This window comes from Dendropsophus ebraccatus, chromosome 7 (assembly GCF_027789765.1).
Source record: "Dendropsophus ebraccatus isolate aDenEbr1 chromosome 7, aDenEbr1.pat, whole genome shotgun sequence".
NCBI classification, from domain to species: Eukaryota; Metazoa; Chordata; class Amphibia; order Anura; family Hylidae; genus Dendropsophus; species Dendropsophus ebraccatus.
This window is the reverse complement of record NC_091460.1, coordinates 108737125-108764065: the sequence shown is the minus strand read 5'-3', so window position 1 is coordinate 108764065 and position 26941 is coordinate 108737125.

Here is a 26941-nt window from a genome sequence, read left to right as displayed (position 1 = left end):
TACATCTGAATGGAGTTGTTTTAGGAAGAAAGAAAGGAGGAAGAAAGCACAGCAGTTTACCTTTAACTACAAGCCTCATAGGCTTAGTTAAACGCATAGGGGTTGGCACAGGGGGCGGGGCTGTGCTGCCCTGCTCTGTGTTGAGTCTGTCCATAAGATGGCTGACGTGGAGAAGCATGTGACCATGCCTCGCCCCCAGTGTCTACCATAGGCATATCATGGTCACATGCTCCTCCATGTTGGCCATCTTATGGACAGATTCCCCACAGAGCAGGGCAGCACAGCCTGGAGGAGGGGGAGTTTGATTTTAGCTCTATGAGGTACACAGGGAGCTGCTGCCAGTATATACAGTGACTACTCTTGCTAGTACTGTACACTAAACTGTTCTACTATAGTGTGTGCAAGTACCAAACAGGGTAAAACCCTACAACAAAAAAAAGTTGCAGCGCACTCTTGACCACTCACAGTGTTTATATCATTACCACCACAGGCCCTATAAGAAGTTGCAGTGCAGTTATATCCAGTGACTCACAAGTGACATTGATTGTAAGCTGTCATTTTCCTTTTCCTTCTTCACCTGGCCCAAAAAATTCTAACATAATTTTTCTCTGCAGAACCTGCCAAACATATTAGGTTTTACATTCTCCCAGCCCCCTCCTTACCTTTCCCCACATATAACACCCCAAATTGTAATAATGCATCTTACAAAGTACAGTGGGTAGATAAATTCTATTGAACTCAATAGTAAACAGCAACTAGTGCACAGCCATATAGAGTTATATGGCTGAAAATCTTACAGCCTTAGGCTCGGTTCACACGTTGTAACAGTGCGGCTGTATTTGCGGCTGTAATCGTGCGGCGGTATTTTTGGTGGTTCGTGTGTATGCTTGGAAGTATAGGATATGCGGCTGCACAGTGCACACTATGTCTGAATCTACGGCCCTATCGTAAACGGACCCGTAAAAAATGAACAAGACCATTGTTTGCGGCTGAACATGCGGCCGAGGATTGACAGGCGGTCCGTACGGAGTACTTAAAAAATAGCCGGCAATGATGCCGAATGCCGATGCCTCTGATAGTTAATATATTAAATTACTAAAACACATTTTCTTTGTAATCAAGACACTTTCGTTGGTCAATAATTTATTTCTAACGAATCCATCATTTTGCAATTAAATATACTGTTAAAAAAAATAGATATATAAATAAATGTATATTTATCTATATATTTATTTTTTGACAGTATATTGAATTGCACAATGATGGATTCGTTAGAATTAAATTATTGACCAACGAAACAGAATTTATTTCCACGAAAATGTGTTTTATTCATTAAATATTAATTAGTACAGGAAGCTCTATAAGCCGTTAATTCATATTCCCGGCAATAGAGCTTTCTGTACTAATCATCACTTTACTTTAATTAAAACATCAAATGTTTCTTCTAATTATGTTATGACAATAGCATTATTAGAAGAAACATTTAGAATTATATGTGCGCTCAGCTGATTGGCTGTTCGGCTGAGCGCACATATAATGAGCCGGTCCGCAGCACAGTGACTTCATTGTGCTGCGGACCAGCGAAGAGACAACATCGGGACATCGGATGGTGAGTATAGAGCTCTCCCCACCCCCTCCCCGGCAATGCACCCCTCCCAGCAAGGAAGGGGGGGTCAGTTAACCCCTTCCTTGATGGGATGGGTGCAGTCTGACATCAGTCTGGCCCCCAGGGGGTTAAGGGGGATGCAATACATCCTCCCTTAACCCCTTGGGGGTCAGACTGTAAGCAGCGATCTGTAAAGATGCTGCATACTGTAAGGAGCACAACACCGCTCACAATGATGGGTGCTCCTGTTTGTGTGATGCTCCTGTTTGTGTGTTTTTTGTGTGTTTCTCCCTTTTTGTTTTTCAGATATCGGTATCCTGGGGATTACGTCGGATTCCATGGACTACGTCAATGACCAGCGGTTGTTCTTTGAATTTTTTTAATAAAATGGTCAATGAGGGGTGTGGGGGTGTTTTTATTTGAATAAAAAAATATTTTAAACTTGTGTCTTGTCTTTATTTCTTTACTTTATAGACTTAGTAGTGGAAGCCGTCTAATAGACGGAATCCATTACTAAGTTGGGGCCTAGTGTTAGCCGGTATAAAATGGCTAACACTAACCCCCTATTATTACCCCAGTACCCAATGCCACCAGGGGTACTGGGAAGAGCCGGGTGCCAGTGGTCCCGGAGCATCAATATTGGCGCTCCTGGACCGGGCGGCAGCAGGCTGGTAAGATTTAGGCTGGGGAGGGCCTAAACCAATGGCTCTTCCCACCCTGGTGTTACCAGGCTGCTGTCGTTTGGTTTTTAACCTGGCTGGTTATAAAAATAGGGGGGACCCTATGCGGGGTTTTTTTTAAATAAATAAATAATTTAAAAAAAACGCATAGGGTCCCCCCTATTTTTATAACCAGCCGGGTTGAAAACCAAACGACAGCAGCCTGGTAACACCAGGGTGGGAAGAGCCATTGGTTTAGGCCCTCCCCAGCCTAAATCTTACCAGCCTGCTGCCGCCCGGTCCAGGAGCGCCAATATTGACGCTCCGGGACCACTGGCACCCGGCTCTTCCCAGTACCCCTGGTGGCATTGGGTACTGGGGTAATAATAGGGGGTTAGTGTTAGCCATTTTATACCGGCTAACACTAGGCCCCAACTTAGTAATGGATTCCGTCTATTAGACGGCTTTCACTACTAAGTCTATAAAGTAAAGAAATAAAGACAAGACACAAGTTTAAAATATTTTTTATTCAAATAAAAACACCCCCACACCCCTCATTGACCATTTTATTAAAAAAATTCAAAGAACAACCGCTGGTCATCGACGTAGTTCATGGAATCCGACGTAATCCCCAGGATACCGATATCTGAAAATCGGCCAGAAATACTAGTAATAACTATTGTACACGGTCTGCTGACGAGCTTTAATAGATGTCAGGGACAAAGTGTAACGGTCATTTAAATTTCACTTTTCAGAAATCAAGTATCAAGCGATTTTTAGAAACTCTTTAATAGGTTTTATTAAGCAAAAGTTTTTCCTTCTGTACTCAAAAAGCTGTTTTGCAACCTCCTCCCTCTCTTCAGAAGAAGCAGAATTTCTGTGTCCGTTATGGTCTATGTAGGGGTCGGGGCCGATGGGGATGAGGGAGCATGGAGAGGAGAAAAGGCAGCCCTGCAGAGCATGTCATCCTGCAAACTCACATCATCAAGTTTACAGATAAGCACTGGTCTTTCTGACCTATGACTGCATCCTTTTTATGTGCCCAGACAGTCTCTAAACAGGGAGGGCTGGCTACTATATGAGACTATGGGGGAGGGCTGGCTACTATATAAGACTATGGGGAGGGCTGGCTACTATATGAGACTATGGGGGAGGGCTGGCTACTATATGAGACTATGGGGAGGGCTGGCTACTATATGAGACTATGGGGGAGGGCTGGTTTCTATATAAGAGACTATGGGGAGGGCTGGCTACTATATAAGACTATGGGGAGGGCTGGCTACTATATAAGACTATGGGGAGGGCTGGCTACTATATGAGACTATGGGGAGGGCTGGCTACTATATGAGACTATGGGGGAGGGCTGGTTTCTATATAAGAGACTATGAAGCAGAACTGGCTAATATATGAGACTATGGGGAGGGCTGGCTACTATATGAGACTATAGGGGAGGGCTGGCTACTATATGAGACTGCAGGGGAGGGCTGGCTACTGTATAAGACTACAGGGGAGGACTGGCTACTGTATAAGACTATTGGGAAGGGCTGGCTACTGTATGGGAAACTTGGGGGGCTGGCTAATATTTGGGCACTATTGGGAGGGCTGGCTAATATGTGGGGCAATGTTGGTTGGGTTGGCTACTACATGGGGCAATATTGGAGGTGGTTAGCTATTATATGGGTTGGGGTTTAATCATATCATAGCAATTTCGTGTCATTTATCATAGTGCATGGGGCTGGGAGACGCATACTACTGACAGTGCCAGGAACAACACACGCTGCTCTGACAGTGCCAGCACCGCGGCATTCCCACTTCAATAATTATGAAGATTGGCCCACGACTTTGTCCATTTTTTTCATTTTGGCCCACTGTGTTTTTGAGTTTAACACCCCTGTTCTATAGGGTAACATTTCCCTTGGTAAACTGTTATATGTATTTCTCTGTACCAGTGTAACTGGCAGGCAGAGAATGAATTACATGTCTTACAAAACACACACTGCACAACTGTTAGGAAACAGTGACACCTACTGTCCTTAGTGGGAACTGCTCTAGGTAGTGTAAGAAAGCCCCTAGAACTTACTAGAAAGTGGGCGGAGTATGCTAATAGGCTCCCCATAAAAGGTTTGCAGATGCAGTGTATAGCTGAGACAAGTTGAGCAGCTGTTGAGGAGACAAGATCACCACAGAGCAAGGAGAGGAAAGCTGCTTAAAGAGAGGAACAAGGAGAAAGAGAGATTATAAGCTGAGCAGCAAGAGAACAGCTGGAGGTGAGACATAAAAAGAGAGACTTGAGAGAAAGCTTGTCAGGTGCACCCTCAGGAAAGGGTGCACCTGACAAGGAAAGGGCCTGCACTTCTACAGTCAGTGGGAATTCTCAAATCAGGAACCTGAGTGGATGGACTTGAGTGTTTAGGGTAGCAGAGTTAACTCAGGCCTCTGTACCCCTCTTTCTGAATTCGGGGGTGGGGGGGGTGTACATTTATTAGGACCCCTGGATACCTCTAGGACTTGAAATTTGTGTCCTAAGGCCCGGCCTAGTAACTTAAAGCAGAAAGCTCCGTAGCTGACAGGGAGGGAAACAGATTCAAGCGCCATTGGGGAAGAGGTCCACAGGATCGAAGTGCCCACAAGCGCCCCACACGTACTGACAGACCAGGATCTGAGGCAGATTATCTCTCCACACACCAACAGACTCTCCACAAGCACAGTAACCCAGTCAAGGCCGCCAGTATTAACAGCTGTATGCCACAGGACTGTAACAACACCTACAAGTTCATCAGTAAAGGAGTTATTGTTATACTGCCTCCCTCCTTGTCTGCCTGTTGTCCTGGTCTACCTGCACCACATCACCATCAAGGTCCATATCACCGGAGAGCAGTATTTTGGGTTGGCCTTGGGGGGGAACTACAGTTCCACACCACCGACCACCTTACACACAGGTGCAGCCCCCCTACAAAAACCTCTGCAGCAGCCCACAGAAGAGAGGGAGAATTCAGGAAAGCACCAGAGAGTTCCCTGTACCTGTGGAAGCCCTCGTGCCTACCTGAGACTGTGACAAGTCGGTGCCTAAGGCTGCGGTGCACCACAAGACCACAAGGTAACAGCACCCTCTCACTCTGCAGCTCTCAGTGCATCCCCTCACTTAGGAGCTACACAAAGGAGAAGCATAACCACCTACAAGCCTAAAACTACAACCACCATCATCCTCTACTCATCCTCTCACTCTCTACCACACCCTGGCACGCTGCACATCCTCGGAGACGTTCCCGTGCAGTTTTAATTTAGTGCTCTGTTCCATGAGGCTGTTTGGAGCACTGCCCCGCCCCGCAGATCACCGATCCACCTATCCTTTCTAATGATTATCAGTGGAGTAGGCGGGTCGAATCAGCGCTCTGGGGGTGAGGCAGTGCTCCAAACAGTCTTCTAGGACAGAGCAGTACATTAAAACTGCACAGGAACGGCACCAAGGATGAAGGTAATATAGACATACCATCATCAGTGCCCTGTGCGCAGCAGGTTAGGTTCATCTAACTTGCTGATAGTTTCCTTTAAATCCTTTAGTAATAGGTTAGAAATATTCAGTTATTAGTCTGAATAAAAAATATAAAATATTACATCTTCTAGGAATCTCTTCATTCCAGGATCTGTTAAATCTTTCAATCACACCCCAAGAGCAGCACTGTAACCCAGTGTTATAACAACAAATACAACTTCCCACTAGATAGTACAAAAATAAAGTCAAGATCATGACTTAAATTGTATCCAGATTTCATTCAGACAACAAAAAACAAAAACGTGCTGTCTAAGCCCTGCAGTTCCCAGTTCCCTGCTCTGATCAAGCTCTGCTGCACAGCGCTATTGATACAGAGCAGGGTTCCATCCCCAGTCATGCACAGCAATGAACTCTTCCCCTTCATCCTTTCACGTGTATAATCTGAAGCACTACCTTGCTGTCTTATGTATGATGAACCTGGACAAGAGAAGTCAGCAGGTCAGTTCTGCAAAGAGCTGCAAATTCCCTAATGGAATCTGCAACATATTCGGAATATCAACAGCAAAAACATTGTGGCCGCACTGTGTTTGGTCAATGTCATTCATGTTCCCTGCATAGCGCTCATCTTAAATTTGGTGGTGCAAACTTTTTTTTTAATCATGGTTTTCATAAGCTTCTGAAAATGGTCAGGTAAGTGTGTGTGCATTTCAGCCCTTCTTATATAAGAACGCGTGTCTAGATTTAGAACAACAGAACATTCTAACTTTGGACCACTTGATCTGTAACACTCCATCCAACTGGAATTCCACTTTGCATATGCTGGACCATCTGTAAGAGCAGCATTAAGTCAATAATCATGCACCAGAGCACCACAGCATGAGCAGCAGGCAGCCGGTTAAGCGTATTCAATATTACTTGATGGAACAGTTTTTAAACACATTGTGAAAGGCTAAGGCAAACTTAATTTTAAAAAATTACATTGTTCTGCGTTGAGATAATGTTTACACCAGCCATTTTAATCATCCTGTGTCCAAATGAAATTTAAAGTCTTTTTCCTGCTAATAGAGCCATGCATTAACTCACCTAATTTAGTGATGTCCAAAATTGTGCTGTTTTGTGTCAACTAAACGTTCACACAAGCCTTTAAGATTCCAAAAATTCCAAAAGATGAATTCTTCTGATGATAAAACGAGTATCGGTAATGATGTCCATGCAGCCCTTAAACGATAATCGGGCCGTGAAATAGGCCCAGTAAACGAGCGCCGATCTAGCAAATCGTTTACAGTTATTATTGGGCCCCCATCAGCCCGTGTAATAACACCCCAAGACACACAATCACCACTCCCACGAGTCTTTCTTTGACTGGGACCCCTTTCTGTGCTACCTTGGCCGCGGACACTGGCCACACACTGAGTAGGGCCAAATTTTTGGGCACACTTTGACATCTTTTGTTTATTTTTAAATTGAACCAATTTTTTTTTTATTGCAAAGTAAAATGTGTGAGGCATGAATGAGGCACAACCAGCACCCAGTCACTTGTTATGCACACCACAGCTGACTGCCCGCCTCCAGGAAGAAGCTCATCTATATAGAGGGGGAGGGTGCTAACATCATAGAGGGGCTTGCAGGTGATTTTGCATACCATACAGGCTATGTTCACATACCATTTTTTTGGCTGGTATTTTTGGCTATTATTTTATAATGACATCAAACATTATACAAATAAAAGGTGGCCGCAAAATGGCTAAAAGTAGCTGTTGTGGGAACATACATAAAAGAAAACTGGATCCCACTCAGGGGGAAAAAATTAAGAGGTACCAAATAAATCAAATATACACCAAAGAATAAAATATACCCCCCCAAAAAACATATCAAACTTAGTTAGCAAAAATATACAATTTTAGTGAATTAATTCATACCAAATACATAAACTCACGTATTCAATGGAGAAGAGGAAAACACAAATACAATGGAAAAGCGCCAACATGGAAACATAGCCATATATTGTTTGAAAATACATATATTATTGGTTACACTTGCATTATTATATACTGTATATAAAACCAGCATACACACTGTGACTAACTTTAGATAATATAAAGTGACATGTAGTCCCTTCAGCAAGGACAAAAATGTATTTGTCGCCAGGCAGTTTTCTAGAACCTTGAATGTGATGATGGAAATATAGTAGCTTAAGGAGACTATCTGCTTCAGCCCAGTGGGGCAGAGAGTGACATTTCACATATTTCCTGCAGCCACAAGGCAAGAACGGCAGGGAAGTCATTTGCACATAGCTGTCCTTATAAGACCTGCACTTATAGGAGGAAATATAAAGCAATTTTATACTGCTGCTCCTCTTTACATTAGGAAGATGAACATGCTTACCTATATTTTTTTAATAGAACATTATTTCTCTATCCTCTTTCTATAAAGTCATGCCATCAAAGGTGATTGATAAATAATACTGACATAATCCAAATGCAGGTTCATGGCCTTCTGGGACATGTAGAATGCAGATCTGAATAACCATTCAACTGGAATACATGAATGATGAGTGTAAAACAGGCAGTGTAATAACATATAGCAAAACAGTTTGTAAGAATTTAGGAAAAGTTTTCTAGGGATGTTCTGTGACCTCTGCAGAGGTCATTGTTTGGGAAGTAGAGCTGTCTTTTACTGGTGTCATCTTTCATTGTAATCCTGCATTGATAGTGAGGGGACTACAAAAAGTCTTCTGGGTCTAACATGAAGCTTTAGCGTATCATATGGGTATGCTCACCTGGAAGAGAGAGAGAGCTCTCAGCAGAATCCCGCCTACCTATCAGATGCCTGCACGAGGTACATGGGGCAGTGTGGCTTGATCAATTCATACACAAAATTCTGATGTTTTTTATGCAGCCGAGAGGCACTAGTGTCAGCCATAGGTGTGAGGTGCAGCACTCTTTTCTCTCTTGTATTGCATTTTATTTCCGGGTTCAATCAGGACCATCTTACAGCCCCAGGCGGAATTTTCGGTCGCAACGTTTTAGAACTGCAATTAGAACTGCAAGTCCCATCACACCCGATGGCCATACCCTGGACTGACAAGTGGCCATTGGGTGCGCTAGGACTTGCAGTTCTAACAGTAGTGACATTGCTGTATATAGAGCAGCAGGGTAACCAATAGCAGAGCTTAGACTAGGGTATGGGAGGCGTGCCAAGGCAGGGAGGGAGTGCCCGGGAGCTCAGAGGAACGCCGAAGGAACGCCCCAAATCGTGACGTAGTCGGACCTACGTTCCAACCGAAGATGGCGCCCAAGGTTGTGAGATGGGCTTGCCCGAACCCGGAAGAAAGCCACTTCCAGGGGGCAGCAGGCACAGGGAAAGTGGAATAAGAAGCTTGAATTGGCTAACAAAGTATATTATAAATCTATATAACTTTTCATGTGGGGAAGGAATGGGGGAAAACCTTTTTCGCTGCACTACTCCTTTAATACAATCATGGCCCCATGCTATCACGCCCAGTTCAACAATATAGGTGTGCTATACATTCCTTCTTTATTTGCTGTGTGCTTACAGCATAGATTTGTTTTTTCTTTATTTAGGTTTTTAAGTCATTGATTATGTAAGTTAATTAAAAGAATATAATATACTCTGTATCATATGTTATTAGAATTATATTTAGTATTTTACTGTAACCTAATTTATACTTGGTATCACTGTTAATAGGTTTAAAGGGGTATTCTCATCTTGCTTAAGTTAAACATTTTTGCAAATACATTTATTTAGCAAATTTGCCTTCTTCTTCTAATATGCTGCTCTTTCCCTCCCATTCTTGACAGCTCATTATCCCGGTTGCCGTCCACCTCTCAGCTCTAAAAATATCGGTCTGGCTGGTGTATATATAGCTATTATAACGGCATGCAGTTGTGTCCATTATCCCGTACCTGCTGCAGGTTGCACTGTGCTTTGGTCATCTGTCCGTTCCTTTGCTCTATCTCTCCTGGCATATTCTCACCCGTGCTGAGCAGGCTTGCTTGGGGACTGGGCTCCCTCTAGTGGCAGGCGTACGCCTGTTCAACTGTATTTAAAAGCTCAGCACACAAGTTCTAGTAAACTCTAAGCTGATCATCTGATTGTATTTATAGCCATCCTCTCTAGAACTCTGTGCTCTGTTGTTGGTGTTGTTTCAGTCAGCAACCACATCTGAGTTTCCTGGCTTTCTGCCATTTCCCTCGGTTCCTAGCGACATGCTTCCCGTTTGTATCTTGGTCCATCCCTGGTCTTCTGCTCAGCTTTGGTCTGGTTGGTGTCATCTGATAGGGTACTGAAGTTTGTCAGCAGTTGTGGTTCATCTCGTATTCCTAGGCCCCTCTTCATTCTTTTCTGTCCACAATTACCGGAGACCTTTTCTGAGAGTAAAGATACGGGAGTTTCCTGCAGTGAAGCCCATCAGGTGTTGCGGTGGGCTTTGGTAAAACCCAGGGACTCCAGGTGATCCCTCTTCTGATAAATGCTTGTATTTGTAAAAATACAGTGGTACCTCGCTTGGATTAAAGGACAAGTGCCATGAAAAACTTTTTCCCAGTAATTGAAGCACATTACAAAGTTATATAACTCTGTAATGTGCTTCAATCACCTATCTGCCTCCCTTCCCTGTCTTTTCCCCCCTCCACCCCCCACCAGGAAGTGTCCTGACTCACACAGACCTGATTACTGTCGTCACCGTCACCAGGCAGCTCCTTCTTGTGAGGATGAGTCATCAGCAGGAGGGCTGCTCTAGGTCCTGTTACACCAGCCTCCCCCTCCCCCTCCTTGTCAGGTGACTCTGCTTCCTCAGCTTATCTTCTCTAGAGACATGACTCCTTCACTGAGTCCACAGCAGCAGGAGAGAGGGTATGAGGGGAGGGGGGAGCTGCCTATGTGCCGGAGTCAGTCTGAGGGAAGATAAGCAAGCGAGATGTGACAAGTGGTGGCTTGCAGTTGTTCAGCCAATGGGAGCTGAGCAAGCTGTCACCTGACAAGGCAGGGGAGGGGGAGGCTAGTGTAACAGGAGAAGGAGCTGAGAGAAGAGCTTGGTGACGGTGACGACAGTAATCAGGTCTGTGTGAGTCAGGACACTTCCTGGTGGGGGGTGGAGGGGGGAAAAGACAGGGAAGGGAGGAAGATAGGTGATTGAAGCATATTACAGAGTTATATAACTTTGTAATGTGCTTCAATTACTGGGAAAAAGTTTTTCATGGCACTTGTCCTTTAAGAGCGTTTTGCAAGACGAGCTCACAGTTTTTCAAAATTGTAACTTGGTTTAAGAGCATTGCTTTGGTTTAAGAGCTCCCTGTACTGGGTGGAAGGGCGAGTGGGGGAGGGGCATGGTCTGCATAGCGGGGTCTACAGCACTTTACTCCAACCCAAGAGGTCTCCCTCCTCTTCCAAATCATAGCAGATCCACTTCAGGCTGGGGCTTGCATCAGGGGACAGGACTGTGGAGGTAATCTCTCCATAGCTTTAACCCCTCTCTCCCCGGACAGAGAGTGCTGCATGTATGTATATGCCCGCATCTGCCCTGCTCATTCCTTCCTGGTCCCTGCAGTCTCTGTTAGCCCTTGTGTTTCCCATCCTCTCCATTCCTGCTGTAATGTGCCTGCACTCTTACTCAGCTATACACACTGCTGCTATAATCTGCCTGCACTTACACTCAGCCATTCACACTGTTGTATAGAAAAGTTTTTGTCATTTTCCTCCTGCACAGCTCTGTGATTATCACTTCCTGATTGGTCCATGCTGAACACACCCCCTCCCTCATTACTGTCATGTGACCACACAGACCTCTGACAGCAGCCCTGCTTCTCTATTCTAGCCTGTTGTACTACGCTGCTGCATTATGGGGATCTGCAGCTCCAGGATAGGGGAAGGATAGGCATACGGCTTCAAATAGGGCAGTGGCTGAGGCGCATGAGTGACAGCAATATTATTATCAATAACATAGTATACTACTAGAATTGTTGCTAGACGTAACGAGAGCGACGAAAGTCCAGGTGGCTCAGTCCATGAGGCTTTTATTTCCAGTGTGTCCGTCTAGTCCAATTGTTGTATCCAGTGTCCAGAGGGGTTGGAGTTAGGCGCGAAGGAGAGTAGACAGTAGGATGCAGACAGGGGGTGGGGTGGGGGATTCTTCTCAGTTATCTAAGCACGATGGGCCTGGGGGGCAAAGCGTGTCCCCACCTGGCGCGGCACCAACCTGATTATTTCTGAAGGTCAACCATGGCAACCAAATTTTTAGGAAAGATTCATGCGTGCCGTCTACCCAGCTGGTCAATTTTTCTAGCCTATAGATTTGGTTGAGTTTTTCAAACCAGCGTGAAATCGCAGGGGGATCTGCACTGAGCCAAGAGAGTGGTATCAGTAATTTAGCAGCAGCTAGCATGTGTGTGGCTAGGAAAGATTTGGAGGGTCTAAGGGCTTTTGTGGGCAGCGCTAGTGCTATTAGCGGAAGTGTAAGGGTGATGTTGGTGCTGCAGACCAGGTTGATGACCCGCTCCACCTCTGCCCAGAAGGCCGTTAACAGTGTGCATGACCACCAGATGTGTGACAAAGATCCTGTGCATCGGTGACAGCGCCAGCATTCCTTAGAGGATGTTAGGCCCAGATGGTACAGTCTTTCCGGTGTCCTGTACCACCTAGTTATTAGTTTGTAGTGGTTTTCCTGTATTTTAATGCATCGCGAGGAGCCATGGGAGTGCTTTAAGATGAATTTCAGGCACCACTGTATTTAACTTGACGAGACCTAAAAGTTTAACTGTATCAGTTTAGATTGGAAAACCCCTTTAATATTGTGCAAAGTTAACTTACAAATCATTCAACACCACTGAAGTAAGGAAAGTGTTTGTTCTAGAGCAGCCGCCATAGTAATTGTATGTAAATTACGGTTATTTCAGCAGCGGCATACAAGTGTGAATGTATGAGCTGTACCATGATAAGAAGTAAATACAGTATATGGCTGGGGTCACACTACGTATATTTCAGTCAGTATTGCAACCAAAACCAGGAGTGGATTAAAAACACAGAAAGGATCTGTTCACACAATGTTGAAATTGAGTGGATGGCCGTCATATAACAGTAAATAACTGACATTATTTCAATATAACAGACGTTGTTTTAAAATAACAGCAAATATTTGCCACTCAATTTCAACATTGTGTGAACAGATCCTTTATGTGTTTTTAATTCACTCCTGGTTTTGGTTGCAATACTGACTGAAATATACTGACTGAAATATACATATACTGACTGAAATATACGTCTTGTGAACGCAGCCTATCAGAGCTACAAAATAACCCTGTGTCTTGATAAAGCACGCTGAAGTAATTTCCTAACACAAGCATAAACTGCTAGCTTCCTGCCGCACTAATGAAGCCATTCTCTATAGAGCTCACTGATTACTGCCGGAAAAATAGAGGTTAAAAGAGACAAGCATTTCATTTGGAATGAGAGACAAGGAGCCATATGTTTACTCTCTAAATACAACAGAAACCTTGATATCGTCCAGAGCGTAACACAGGTTGGTGAAAGCAAACCATTTTGATAAATAAATATGTATTTTACAATTACAACTTAGTATTTATGCATGGCCCTGTCCCAACGTTTTTTAGATGCTTTGCTACCGCCAAGTTCGGAGGTATTTATTTACTTATTTATTTAGGTGACATGGTGAAATGTTCCATTTTCGACATGACATACGTGTTCTATGCTCTATTGTGAATAAAACATGGGTTCAGAGATTTCCTAATCATAGTATTATGTTTTTATTTATACATTATTGTTTGAATCTGGGACTAGAGGCAGTGTAAACAAGTGGTAAAGGTGTCAAACAATCGGTGGTGGATCAGCGAGTGCACCTATTTGCTTTATGTGCATTTTGTTATGGGATTGCTGTATTTAATTACCTGAATAGAATCAAGGATTCTTCCCAATATTTATTATTAGAGATGAGCGAACCGGGTTCGGGTTCAAGTCGATCCGAACCCGAACGTTCGGTATTTGATTAGCGGTGGCTGCCGAAGTTGGATAAAGCTCTAAGGTTGTCTGGAAAACATGGATACAGCCAATGACTATATCCATGTTTTCCACATAGCCTTAGGGCTTTATCCAAGTTCAGCAGCCACCGCTAATCAAATGCCGAACTTTTAGGTTCGGATGGACTCGAGCATGCTCAAGGTTCGCTCATCTCTATTTATTATACGTTTATAATATATCCACCTGTGGACCTTGAATTCATCTCAGGACAGAGTTCCCCCAGAAAACCAGAACAAATGGAAAGTTAGCTGTACAGTATTCACCCTGTGTCCATCTTCGTTTGAATATCCTGCCATTCGCGCGTCCCTGGAGCCCTGGTTGGCGGCTTTTCTTCTCTTCTTCCTGGTTCATTGGCTGGGAATGTCAGATGACTGACAACTTGCTGAGCCAATCGGACCTGAGCAAGCTGTGTGTCATCTTACAACATAGTAGAGGGGGCAGGCCAAACTAAGGGACGTTAGTTAGGCCAGCCTCCCTCTACAGATGACGACATTGGCGTAAAATGTTCCGGCAGAAGATGCAGTGGTTGACAGGAATCCGGTAAGTATGACTTTATTACATTTCCGGGGAGGGGGGTCAGGGGGGGGGGGGGGGGCACAGAAAAGGGGGACAGAGCGGTGTCTACAAAACATAATAAAGTTATATACACTAAGTCCAGCCAAATTAATAATTACACTGTGGGCAGGGGGTGGGGGGAAACATAATAAAGAACCTATACTTACTGGTCCCTGTGCTCTTGCAATGCCACATCACGGGACTCCCGGACCCGACAAATGTCATCTTCTCTCCATTTCTTAGCACAACACGACCTGGCAGGAAAGGGTGGCGTACAGCCAGTGTCCCGCCTCAGTCACTGACTGGCTTAGTGGAGCATCTGTCAGCCAAGTTGTACAAAACAGATCAGATAGACCTTGCAGTAATCTATATTTTATACAATATTATAATTAATCTAATTAATATTTCTGTGGTCAACATATTTGTGTTAAGTTATTGAATTGGGACCATGAACAGATGCTACTACTTACATCATTTTAGGTTGTTCTAAATAAGACACCTGTCAATCAGGAAGCCTTTTAGGGTGGGCCGAGTAATATAACAACTGTCATTATGTGGTGGGCTGCCTCCAGCAGCCCCTGTATATACACAGAGCAGGAAGCTGGCTTTTAATCAACTCCATTAATTACAGAAAATCTGTGATCCTTGTTCTGCTGATGTGACGTAAATGGTAACTGAACACACTTGGATAATGTCCTGTGTGTCTAACCTTATTATTTGGAGTTTATTATTGACTTAGTCAAGCCAGATAGTCAGTCCTGCAGCATTAACAGAGCAAAGTAGACCACCACAAGAATAATCCAATTTTACTACTTTAAGGTTCATTCTATTATTATAACCTTTTTTAATCTCAATAAATTATGTATTTATAAACTAAGATAAAACTAAAAAAGCAGTACCCCCCCCCCCCCCGGTAGGTACTGGAACGTATACTCACCGCAGCTGATCAGTGTCCCGTGGCGCGGCTTCGTTCCGGTCCTGCGGCGCCGTTCAAATCCGCCGCAAGCTCAAGTCAGCCTCTGCCGTGACTCCTCTTCTATGTCCTGTGATTATACGCCGGATCTCACACGCTTCCATGCATTCTCTATAGAAGCGCGTTACTTCCGGCGTTCAATTACAAGGCAAAGAAGAGGGGCCACTGCAGAAGCTGAAGTGAGCGCGCCCCGGATTTGAATGGCGCCGTGGGACCAGAACGAAGCGGCACAGCGGGACACAGATCAGCTGCGGTGAGTATACGTTCCAGCTCCTACCGTGGGGGCCAATGATATTTTTTGTGAACTGCTTATTTAAGTAAAATAAAATAAAAACTGCAGTTTCTAGCATACTTCTCAAACTATTGTGTGTGAATTCTGGATTAAGATAATAGGAGGAAACTCTTCCTACTGATTAAACAGTAGTGAACAAGTCAAATGGGAGCAGCTACTTCCCACCACATGTAACACAACCAAAAAAAAAACTGTCCAGCACATCCAATGCCACTATTCACACTATGCAGATACACACTGCCATGGTTGAAATTCAGACAAAAAATGTTGCACTTTTCTGTTTTTGTGTGTGTATTTTAGTCATGAGAGCGTGCACCTGCATGGTGTGCACTGGATGTGCTGGCAGTTATTAAAAAAAGACCTATTGTTTAAATCAATTTTTCTATGTTTTAACAAATTTTTTAAGATTTCTAATTTTCCATTTTACTATCTATATTTAAAATAATCCTAAAATTTTTGCAGTTTCCATTCTTACCACTAGACCTAAAACTAAGCTGAGACTTCCTGTTTTGTCTCATGGTAATCTTTACAGCAGGGATGGGAAACTTTCCGCCCTCCAACTTTTGCAAAACTACAATTTCCATCATGCCTTGACAGCCAAAGCGAAGCTGTACAGCAGGGATGGAGAATCTTCGGCCCTCCAGCTGTTGCAAAACTACAATTCCCATCATGCCTTGACAGCCCAAGCGAAGCTGTACAGCATCACAGTGAAAAGTGACACCAGTAGTTAGAGAAAACAAAGGATGAAGCTCACAGCTCAGTCTACACTGCCTATCGAATAACCTCTTTAAAGGTCACAGTATTCTTAGTAATGTTTACCATTCATGTCAATAGGATATCCATGTGGCTTGCTGTAAACTAAATGTACACTAAATGCTGATCAAAACAGCTCAGGCAAAAAGGCAGTCCCAAAAACAAAGGCGATAGATATTCTTTAACACCGAGTGAATCAGAAATAATGTAGTGGTAGATTTGCTTTCTTTGCTTGCTTTGCAGAATTTGTTTAAAGTATAGTATAGCCATTTATTGTTAGCTCTAGATTTAAATCCCACTTACACAAGAATGTTTTGTTGGCAGCTGGCAAGTACCCAGTGCACACATCCTATAAATCATTCCAAGGTCACATGCATGGGAGTATTTTCATGTTGACAATACAGATTGTGGGTTTTTGCTTCCTTCAACTGCTGTGGGAAACTTTTCCATCTGTTAGCAAGTATTATAACATTTAAAAAAAATGGAATCGGAAGCAAATATTTAATGCCTACGCTGCTTATTGTGCTAATAAATGGATTTTTTTTTTGCTCCTATTGTGTTTTTTGTTGTTCAATATAAATATTCTGTGAGCTGATTAATTTCTTTTAAAAAGGTATTTAGCCCTGAATAATCAACTTTATGGATCAGTCTCTTACAACAAGGTGTATGTATTGTTTCTTTAGTTTTTTCCCCTAAAATTACCTTGACAGGGAGAAATTATATACATGCTAACTTACCGTGCGCAATTATATACTGTGACCAAAGTATTGGATTTGAGAAAGACAAATTTCAAGGAAACGAGGGAGTATCTATAGAATGGATGAAAAGGGTGGGATGAAACATCAAGAGTGTTCAGTGAGCAGTATTTAAATAGAACATATAAAGAGTATTCCACTCAATTTCAACTTTTAATATGTCGTGCCCTGGCGGAAAACATAAACAGGCTAATCTTACCTCTCTGCGCTCCCGCGTGTCCTCCTAACTCATCTTAGGGTTCTGGCTGAACAATCCCACACCCACTTCTGGGACGGACTTGTCTTGGCAGTGACAGCCCTCTTAGCCAATCACTGACTGAAACGGGACAGAGGGACAGCCTATTTATGTTCTCCGCCAGGGCATTATCTTAAATTGAACGGAATATCCCTTTAAAAGCAACTAGACTAAATGTATGAGAAATTAACAAAAGTAAAAGGAAGATGAATCCAATATGGTTTACTAGAACTGCAAGGGCTATAGTAAAAGGAAAAAGTCAGCCTATAGGAAGTACAAAACGACTAAAAAAGAAGCAGCAAAACTGCATAACAAAAATAAGTAATGGAGAGAATGCCTTTATTGATGGAGATAAGGTGGCCACTGACCATTCAAATAGCTTTTGCTCAGAGTTTTCAGAAGGAGGCCTTCACGATCACATTTTGGCCGGACATAGCATTGTATGGCTTCAGCTCCAATATTTCAGAGGAACTTGCCCATTTCAGGTAAATAAGGCGATGGGTCCAGATGGCGTCCACCCCAGGGTTCTTAAATAACTCAGATCTGCGATTGCTGCCCCCCGATGGATCTGTATAACCAATCCCTGCTAACAGGAGAAGTTCCTAATGATTGAAGAGTAACCAATATTATACCCATCCACAAGAAGGGTAGTAGAGAAGAGCCCAGTAGGCCTGACATCTGAAGTACAAGTTATGGGAACTCTTAAAAAAAAAAGAGAGAAGGTATTGGATCATCTAAGAAGCAACAATTTGATGGATACAAACCAGTATGGCTTTACTGATGGCAGACCATGTCAGTTTAATCTCATTGATTTCTTTGATTATGTCACAAAAGTACTGGATGAAGGTGGTGCTGTGGATATCAGGACTTCAGCAAAGAATTTGATGCTGTTCTACATAAAGAGCAGATAGAGAAGTTTGTAAAATTGGATTTAAAGTGTATCTGTCATGATATAAAATGGTAATGCTGGCCTTATGTATGCTGTTGGCTTTGGTTTTAATACATCCAAAAGAGAGAGATACAAAGCAGTCGGCACTACCTGTTATACGGCCGGGCCTTTGTAGTGTGCTTCTAATACGGGAGATATGCTGGGTCTATATACGGGGTGCTAGCTACACAGCTGAGAGGTACTTAGAGTGTGCATTAATCATCCGTCAAAATGAGCTCATAATGCTGACGAGAGAGGGGGCGTCATCTGATGAAGCGCGGTAGAGTCGCGTGAAACAGCTGTCATAGCAGGGGGGTCGGCGTCTCTCCGTATCTTACCTGCCACAATGTACTTTGTATACAGTTTACGCAAATAAAGCTGGTCTACTGAACGGTGAGTGCCCACAGCTTTCTTACTTTTTGACGGAGGCTTTGGCTTTAATATTGCAGCTCCAGCTGTCCATTTTGGGCTCATGTTTCTGCATTTCACTTTGAACTGGTGGATGGGCCTTTTTTGTCAGTAAGGGTGCCTTTACAAAGAGATTTATCTGACAGATTTCTAAAAAGCCAAAGCCTGGAATGGATTTGAAAAGAGGAGAAATCTCAGTCTTTCTTTTATGACCTAATCCCTGTTTATAGTCTTTTGCTGTCTCTGGCAGAAAAAAAAAATCTGTCTGATAAATCTCTCTGTGTAAAGGCACCCTTTGTTTACACAGCTGCAGCAGTGTACAGGCGTTTAATAGGCCCTTCTACACAGGCCGATTATTGGCCAGGAGGGTTGCTAGAAATGCTCTATTAGTTGATAATCAGGCTGTGTAAAAGTGACAGTGATCAGCTGAGGAACGGGAAAATGCCTGAATATACTATTAAAGTCTGAGGAACTCAATTCTCATTCCCCTGCGAGAAGGAAGTGCCATAGTGTTGCAAAACTTAAGATATTGTGCTGCTTTCGCAACCCCGACTGCTCAGTGACAGACCGCTCAGCGCAGTGATTGGCTGAGCGAGGACAGCGCATGATTGGCTGAGCGAGGACAGCGCAGTGATTGGCTGAGCGAGGACAGCGCAGTGATTGGCTGAGCAAGGACAGAGCAGTGATTGGCTGAGCGAGGACAGCGCAGTGATTGGCTGAGCGAGGACAGCGCAGTGATTGGCTGAGCGAGGACAGCGCAGTGATTGGCTGAGCGAGGACAGCGCAGTGATTGGCCGAGCGAGGACAGCGCAGTGATTGGCTGAGTGAGGACAGCGCAGTGATTGCCTGAGCGAGGACAGAGCAGTGATTGGCTGAGCGAGGACAGCGCAGTGATTGATTGGCTGAGCGAGAACAGCGCAGTGATTGGCTGAGCGAGGACAGCGCAGTGATTGGCTGAGGACAGTGCAGTGATTGGCTGAGCGAGGACAGTGCAGTGATTGGCTGAGCGAGGACAGCACAGTGATTGGCTGAGCGAGGACAGCGCAGTATCTGGCTGAGTGGTAGGGTGTTTCATTTTTTACAAATATGAAAATTTCATATGACTTTGCTTCAACCCAGAGTCTCAGTGATAAAAAAAAAGATATATATGCCAAAGACTGTATAATATTTAGAGGTTGCACACTTTGATAAGTTTTGTAAAAGTAGACAAAAAATATGATGTCAAAATATGATTTCAATGTTAATTACTTTTGTTGGAAACTATCATAAGCTCAAAATAAAATTAAGACTATATTCCCACACAGTATTTTGCAACCAAAACTAGGATTGGATTGAAAACACAGAAAGGCTAAGGGGGAGATTTATCAAACATTGTGTAAAGTGAAACTGGCTCAGATGCCCCCAGCAACCAATTAGAATCCATCTTTCATTTTCCAAAGAGTCTGTGAGGAATAAAAGGAGGAATCTGATTGGTTGCTAGGGGCAACTGAGCCAGTTACACTTTACACCATGTTTGATGAATCTCCCCCTACGTTCACACACTGTTGAAGTTAAGGGGATGGTCAAAATAGCCTGTGTTTTCAATCCACTCCTGGTTTTGGTTGCAAAATACTGAGCAAAAATATATATTTTCCTTTGGTCTATGGGAATGTGTAAGGTGTCATTTTGTGCGCCATGATGTGTATATGCGACTTTTTGATCGCTTTTTATTACAATTTTTCTAGATTTGATGCAACCAAAAATGCGCAATTTTGCACTTTGGAATTTTTTGCGCTTACGCTGTTTACCCTGCATGATCACGAATATAATAATTTAATAGTTCAGAAGATTACGCAATACCAAACATGTTTATTTATTTGTTTATTTTTATTTATAAAATGGGAAAAGGGGGGTGATTCAAACTTAGGGGAGTTTTTTTTTTTTACACACAAACTAGAAGTCCCCCTGCATAGGTACCTGAGATCAGTGTTCTATTGCTCTCGGCTGCTGCGAGAGCAATAGAATGTCGAGCCGGGATCAGCGCCATTATGGCACAGACCCTGGACCGGTACAGATGCAGGGATCTCTCCTCGGTGATCCCCCCACTATACCACCAACAATGGGGGACAGCAAGCATTTGGCGGGCACAGCGATTGGACCGTGCCGCTAATAGCCATGGTCACGGGCTGCATATAGCACCTGGAATCGCGGTGGTTCAAAGCAGTGTCTCCGCGCGACCCCCCTCTGAACTCCCCTAGCGTATATGGCCGTCGGGTGCGCTGGGATTTGCAGTTCCAGTACTAGTGACATTGCTGTAGATAGCGCGGCAGGGTAAAGCAGGTCATACACTGACTGACAGTGTACAACCTGCTTTACCCTGCCGCGCATTACCCCATATACACCCACATGTGCCGCCGTTCCACATACATTTTCCAGTATCTCCAGGGGGGAGGGCCATCCCCGGAGCTTACCCCGCAGTTTATTGTCCCCAGATAACCCAGCAGCGATCACCCCTCCACCCCACTCCGTTCTCCACTTCCCGGGGATGCCATGAGTTGTGGTGTCGCAATCATCAGGATGCAGAAGCCGGAGGCGGCCAGTGAGCAGCGCTGACAGCTCTGCAGCGGCAGTCAGGCTTAGCGTGTCCCGGGGCTTCAGAGCTGTCAGCGCTGCTCACCGGCCGCCTCCGGCCACTGCATCCCCGTGATAGCTCAGGGTAGGGCTGGGCGATATTGGCAAAAAATAAAATCTAAATTTTTTAAAATTTTTGGATTATTCTCGATTTAAATCTCGATTTTTTTCTTTTTTTGCTAAATAAACAGAACATTTTCTCCCTGCAGCATCAAATACTATTTTAATGATATTTCAGACAACAGCTGTATTGCTTTCCAGTGTAACAGAGCCCCCATATAGTATAGGAAATCATGATTGTGCCTCCATCTACGTAGGGTGTAGTAGTGGAGGTCTAGTGGATAAGGGGTGTGGTAGTGGAGGTCTAGTGGATAAGGGGTGTAGTAGTGGAGGTCTAGTGGATAAGGGGTGTAGTAGTGGAGGTCTAGTGGATAAGGGGTGTAGTAGTGGAGGTCTAGTGGATAAGGGGTGTAGTAGTGGAGGTCTAGTGGATAAGGGGTGTAGTAGTGGAGGTCTAGTGGATAAGGGGTGTAGTAGTGGAGGTCTAGTGGATAAGGGGTGTAGTAGTGGAGGTCTAGTGGATAAGGGGTGTAGTAGTGGAGGTCTAGTGGATAAGGGGTGTAGTAGTGGAGGTATAGATGAGGGGTGACTGGGGAGACTGAGGGGGAATGGGATGACACTGGGGGACACTAAAGGGGACTGGGGTGACACTGAAGGGGACTGGGGGGACACTGAGGGGATTGGGGGGACACTAAAGGGGACTGGGGGGACACTGAGAAGACTGGGGGGACACTGAGGGGATTGGGGGGGGACACTGAAGGGACTGGCGGGACACTGAGGGGATTGGGGGACCACTGAGGGGATTGGGGGGACACTGAGGGGATTAAGGGACTGGGGGACACTGAGGGGATTGGGGGGACACTGAGGGGATTGGGGAACTGGGGGGACACTGAGGGGATTGGGGGGACACTGAGGGGATTGGGGGGACACTGAGGGGACTGGGGGGACACAGGGGATTGGGGAACTGGGGGGACACTGAGGGGATTGGGGGGGACACTGAGGGGACTGGGGGACAATGAGAGGACTGGGGGGTGACTGGTGCAGCTGGGGGTGATTGGAGCAGGAGGGCACATACATCTCCTCCTCCTCTCACCTCCACACACACGCTCCCCTCCCGGCCAGACGTGGAGGTCCCGGGTCTGTGGAGGAGGAGGCCGCAGGGACTACAGGAAGTGGTGATCGCGGCGCTGCGGGTCACGGAGCTATACAGCGGGATCAGGGGTCTGCACTGAGCCCCCCAATCCCGCTTTATAGCTCCAGGACGTGCAGCGCCGCGATCACCACCTACTGTGGTCCCTGCGGCCTCCTCCTCCACAGACCCGGGACCACCATATCTCGCCGGGAGAGCGGGACGCTCAGTGGAGGGAGCAGGGGCAGATCAACGGCGGCGCTGTCAGTGGCTGGAGGCCGCCGACACCGCACCGCCCCTCTCCAGCCTGGCCACCCAGCATCTTCTCCCCGCTCACCCACACCGCCCCTCTACTGCTCTCCCGCCAGCCCGCACCGCAACCCCCCTTCCTCTCAGCTCCTCTCCGGCACCGCAGCCCGAAATTATTTTTTGTGAAAATCGAATTTACGATTTTCACAAAAAAATCTAATCGATTTCAACGTTCTGGACGATTAATCAAATTAATTCGATTAATCACCCAGCCCTAGCTCAGGGCGTCCCGACCAGACAGACGGGTCAGGTGTGATGCTCTCTGCGCCTCCCGCTGCTGGGCTCTCCGGAGCCGGTGCACTGCACTGCACTGGATGGGTGGTTGCGGCTGACAGCTCTGGAGCCCCGGGACACGCTGAGGCCGTCTGCAGGAGCGGCGCAGCAGGAGCTGTCAGCGCTGCTCACCGGCGGCCTCCGGCTTCTGCATCCTAATGATTGTGGCGCCACAACTCAGGGCATCCCCGGGAGGGGGAGAATGGAGCGGGGTGGAGGGGTGATCGCTGCTTGGCTCTCTGGGGACAATAAACTGCGGGGTCAGCTCTGGGGACGGCCCTCCCCCCTGGAGATACTGTATAATGTATGGGGAACGGCGGCACAAGTGGGTGTGTATGGGGTAATGCGCAGCAGGGTAAAGCAGGTTGTACACTGTCAGTCAGTGTATGACCTGCTTCACCCTGCTGCGCTATCTACAGCAATGTCACTACTAGTGGAACTGCAAGTCCCAGCGCACTCGTTGGCCATACACATGTCAGTTCAGTGTATGGCCATCAGGTGCGCTGGGACTTGCAGTTCTAATAGTAGTGGAATTACTGTGATAGACGCTAACCAATAGCGTCTTATTCAGACTGCTACAATATGATAGGCAAAACGTGTTATATTAATCAACTTTAACCAATGCAATCCCTTCTTTTGTTTGCTTGGTGACAACTTTTCTGTGATGCTGGACCCTCAACAAGAATTGTTTTTTATGTTTGTCCCTGACCGATTTGTTGAAATTTTTTTTATCAGAGCAGTTCCTCCTTCTGGGGTTTAATTGACCACCTGAACAGCATTCACATGGCTTCTTAGAGAACCACTGCAGTATTCTGTTGCGTCGTGGATGACAAACAATTCAAAGAACGTCTTTGTTTCATTAGTAACTAAATTGCTCAGGTCTTTTCCTTCAAAAACAAAGTTTTTACCCTCTAATCATTTAATTTCCTTTTCTTTGCAGGATTAATCTTTAAATTATCAATCACATTTTCCAAAAGGTTCATCCAAAAAAGCCAATCCTATGTTTGTTTCTGACAGATAGCAAAGGTGTCTCTTAGCAACTGTGAGAGAACTGTAGCATATCCAAATCATCATCAGCACATCCTGACTCCTGAAAACCTGAAGCTGCTGAGGATCCTCACAGCCTGGTTCACTTTGTCTTCACTCTACTGTCCTCTTCCTCTCTTCTGAGAGCCAGGTCACATGATCTCTGTCTCTTCCGCTGACAGGCAAGTTGTAACACCTCATCTGCAACCCCACCCACCACTGACATAACCAATCAGTAAGCACCTAGCCAAGGGGTGGGGAAACAACAGTGACAGCCTCCTGAGCAGTGTAGGGGAAAAGAGACACAGTTGTTTCATCTCTCTCTGTCTAATATATCTAGATAGATAGATAGATAGATAGATAGATAGATAGATAGATAGATAGATAGATATTTTGTATAGTGTAAAAGCAGAGAAGATTGAACCAGTGATGCAGATACTACAAAATGAGGCAGATACTTGGCAGTTGGCTCTGCGGTGCAATGCATGCTGGGAGATGTAGTTTCCCGGCCATGATGAAAAATTAAGATTATTTGTAATCCAAGCCTAGAAGAAGTGTAGACAAGCAGGAAATGTGTCAAATGATCAGTGGGTGCGGCTATTTACTTTGTGTGCATTTTTTTATGGGATTGCTGGAGTTTCCCTCTTACATACAGAAGTCAATACTGAACGGCCATTTCTGGTGGGAGTGGGAAGTCATTGCATGTTATGAAAACACAGACAGCGGTGCAGGTAAGTATACATTAATGCCATGTCCACTTCAGCCCCATCAACAACCCTTTTAATGAAAACATGACCCGGAGTTCTTCTGGACCCAAGACCTTCCAACAAGGCAATGACCCCAAGCACACAGACCTGGTCATCTTTGCAGGTTGTACTGAAAATGGCTGTCCATCGACTGTCCCCAACCAACTTTAGCACAAAGCTGCAACATAAGGAGCCATTCACAATATATAGTCCATGCATATATTGCATACTGCGGACCACACCTTAGAACTTGTAGCATCATCTTGATGTCGGGAGTTCTGAGGTCTGGTCCACAGGATACAGTCTGTGCATGAAATGTATATTGTGGACATGTCAATGGCCCCCAAGAAAATATGAATAAATTGACAAGGCCCGAAGACTTTCTGAATGCACACGTGTCACATGTGTAACTGTTCCCTTCGTTCTTATGATCAGTGTATAAGTCTCATCAGGCCTTTAGTGTAAGTAGCCGCTTTACAAACCCAGCAGGTGAGGAAACTAGGTTACAGCATGTTATCTTTGGATCATACTTAATTTTTAACGATAATTTCCTCCTAATGCAGGATGCTCATTAAATATGCATACAGCCTTATTCTGCATTCACTGCAGAGGGATTTTCTGTGGATCTTCACCAATATAATATCTCCTATTTGTTATGTTCATAGTTTTATCCTGATCCAGGGTGTATTATTTAGTACTAATGACAGTTTAACTATGTAAATTAAAGAGGTATTCCTCTCAAACATAACTTTCAATATGTTGCTGCCCATGGTGAAACTAACAAATCATTCCAAACTTGTTTTTATCTATTTAGTCTCCTTCCCCCAGTTCTCAGCTCTTGCTTTCTGCTAAGAACACAAAAATCTTTATGTGAGCTTTTCTCGCTGTCTCCCCCTCCTCTCCCTTCTGAGAGTAAACAAGTCCCTGTCAGAGTTCATCTGCAACATTGTAGCTTCTTTGTAATGCTGGGAGGATAAATTATCAGAGTTAGACGCAAAAGGGGCCACCCTGGTATTTCCCTATTTATGTTCCAATACTCACAACCGAGTGGGACAGCGTGGGCTATGTATCAGGGTGGTTTGGTGGACTCCCCACTTAGAGGCACCCCTTGGAAACAGGCTTTCCTTCTCTGAAGGGATATCTGGCTATTCCTGTGTTTTGAGACTCGTAACTGAGGCTACACCGACCCTTTTTTGCATATTTAAATTTATAGGGGGCAATGTATCAGTGGAGACTCTTGAGAGAGTACTCGGTTGGATTTCTTGTTGCTGATCTCCTGAGTTGATTGCTGTGTTTTCTCAGAATCACCCCCCAGCATTACAAAGGAGCTACAATGTTGCAGATAAATCCTGCCAGGGACTTGTTTACATCAGCCGAAGGGAGGGGGGAGACAGAAAGAAAAGCTCACACACAAATTTTTGTGCTTTCAGCAGAAAGCAGCAGCTGAGAACTAGGAGAAGGAGACTAAATAGATAATAGCAAGTATGGAATGAACTGTTAGTCTCCCCATGGGCAGCAACATACTAAAGGGGTAGTGCGGCGCTAAACAATTATTTACTAAATAACACACGTTACAAAGTTATACAACTTTGTAATGTATGTTATGTTAGTTAATGGCCCCCTTCCCCGTGTTTCCCCCCACCAACGCTAGACCCGGAAGTGTAGTGCTCTATACTCACCTAATGCTTGTCGACCCCTGTCCGCCATCTTCCAACAATGATGTAATCTTCAGAAGGCCGGCCGAACCGCTCCAACCGTCCCTCGTGCCGGCCGCCCTCTGCCGCGTCATCAGCTGCTCAGCCGCGATTGGCTGAGCACAGTTATGCTCAGCCAATCATGGCTGAGAAGCTGATGACGTGGCAGAGGGCGGCCGGCACAAGGGACGGTCGGAGCAGTTCGGCCAGCCCTTTAGGAGTTAATATTTTGTTATATAAACAGGTGACACTGAAATGACACCCAGATCTCCATTATGTTGTTATTTGCAGAAGCATGACTACAGGGTTATTGACACACATGCTAACTAAATATTACAAGGAGTAGTTGTTAGACATTATAGGTACATAGAAACGCCTGCGTCAG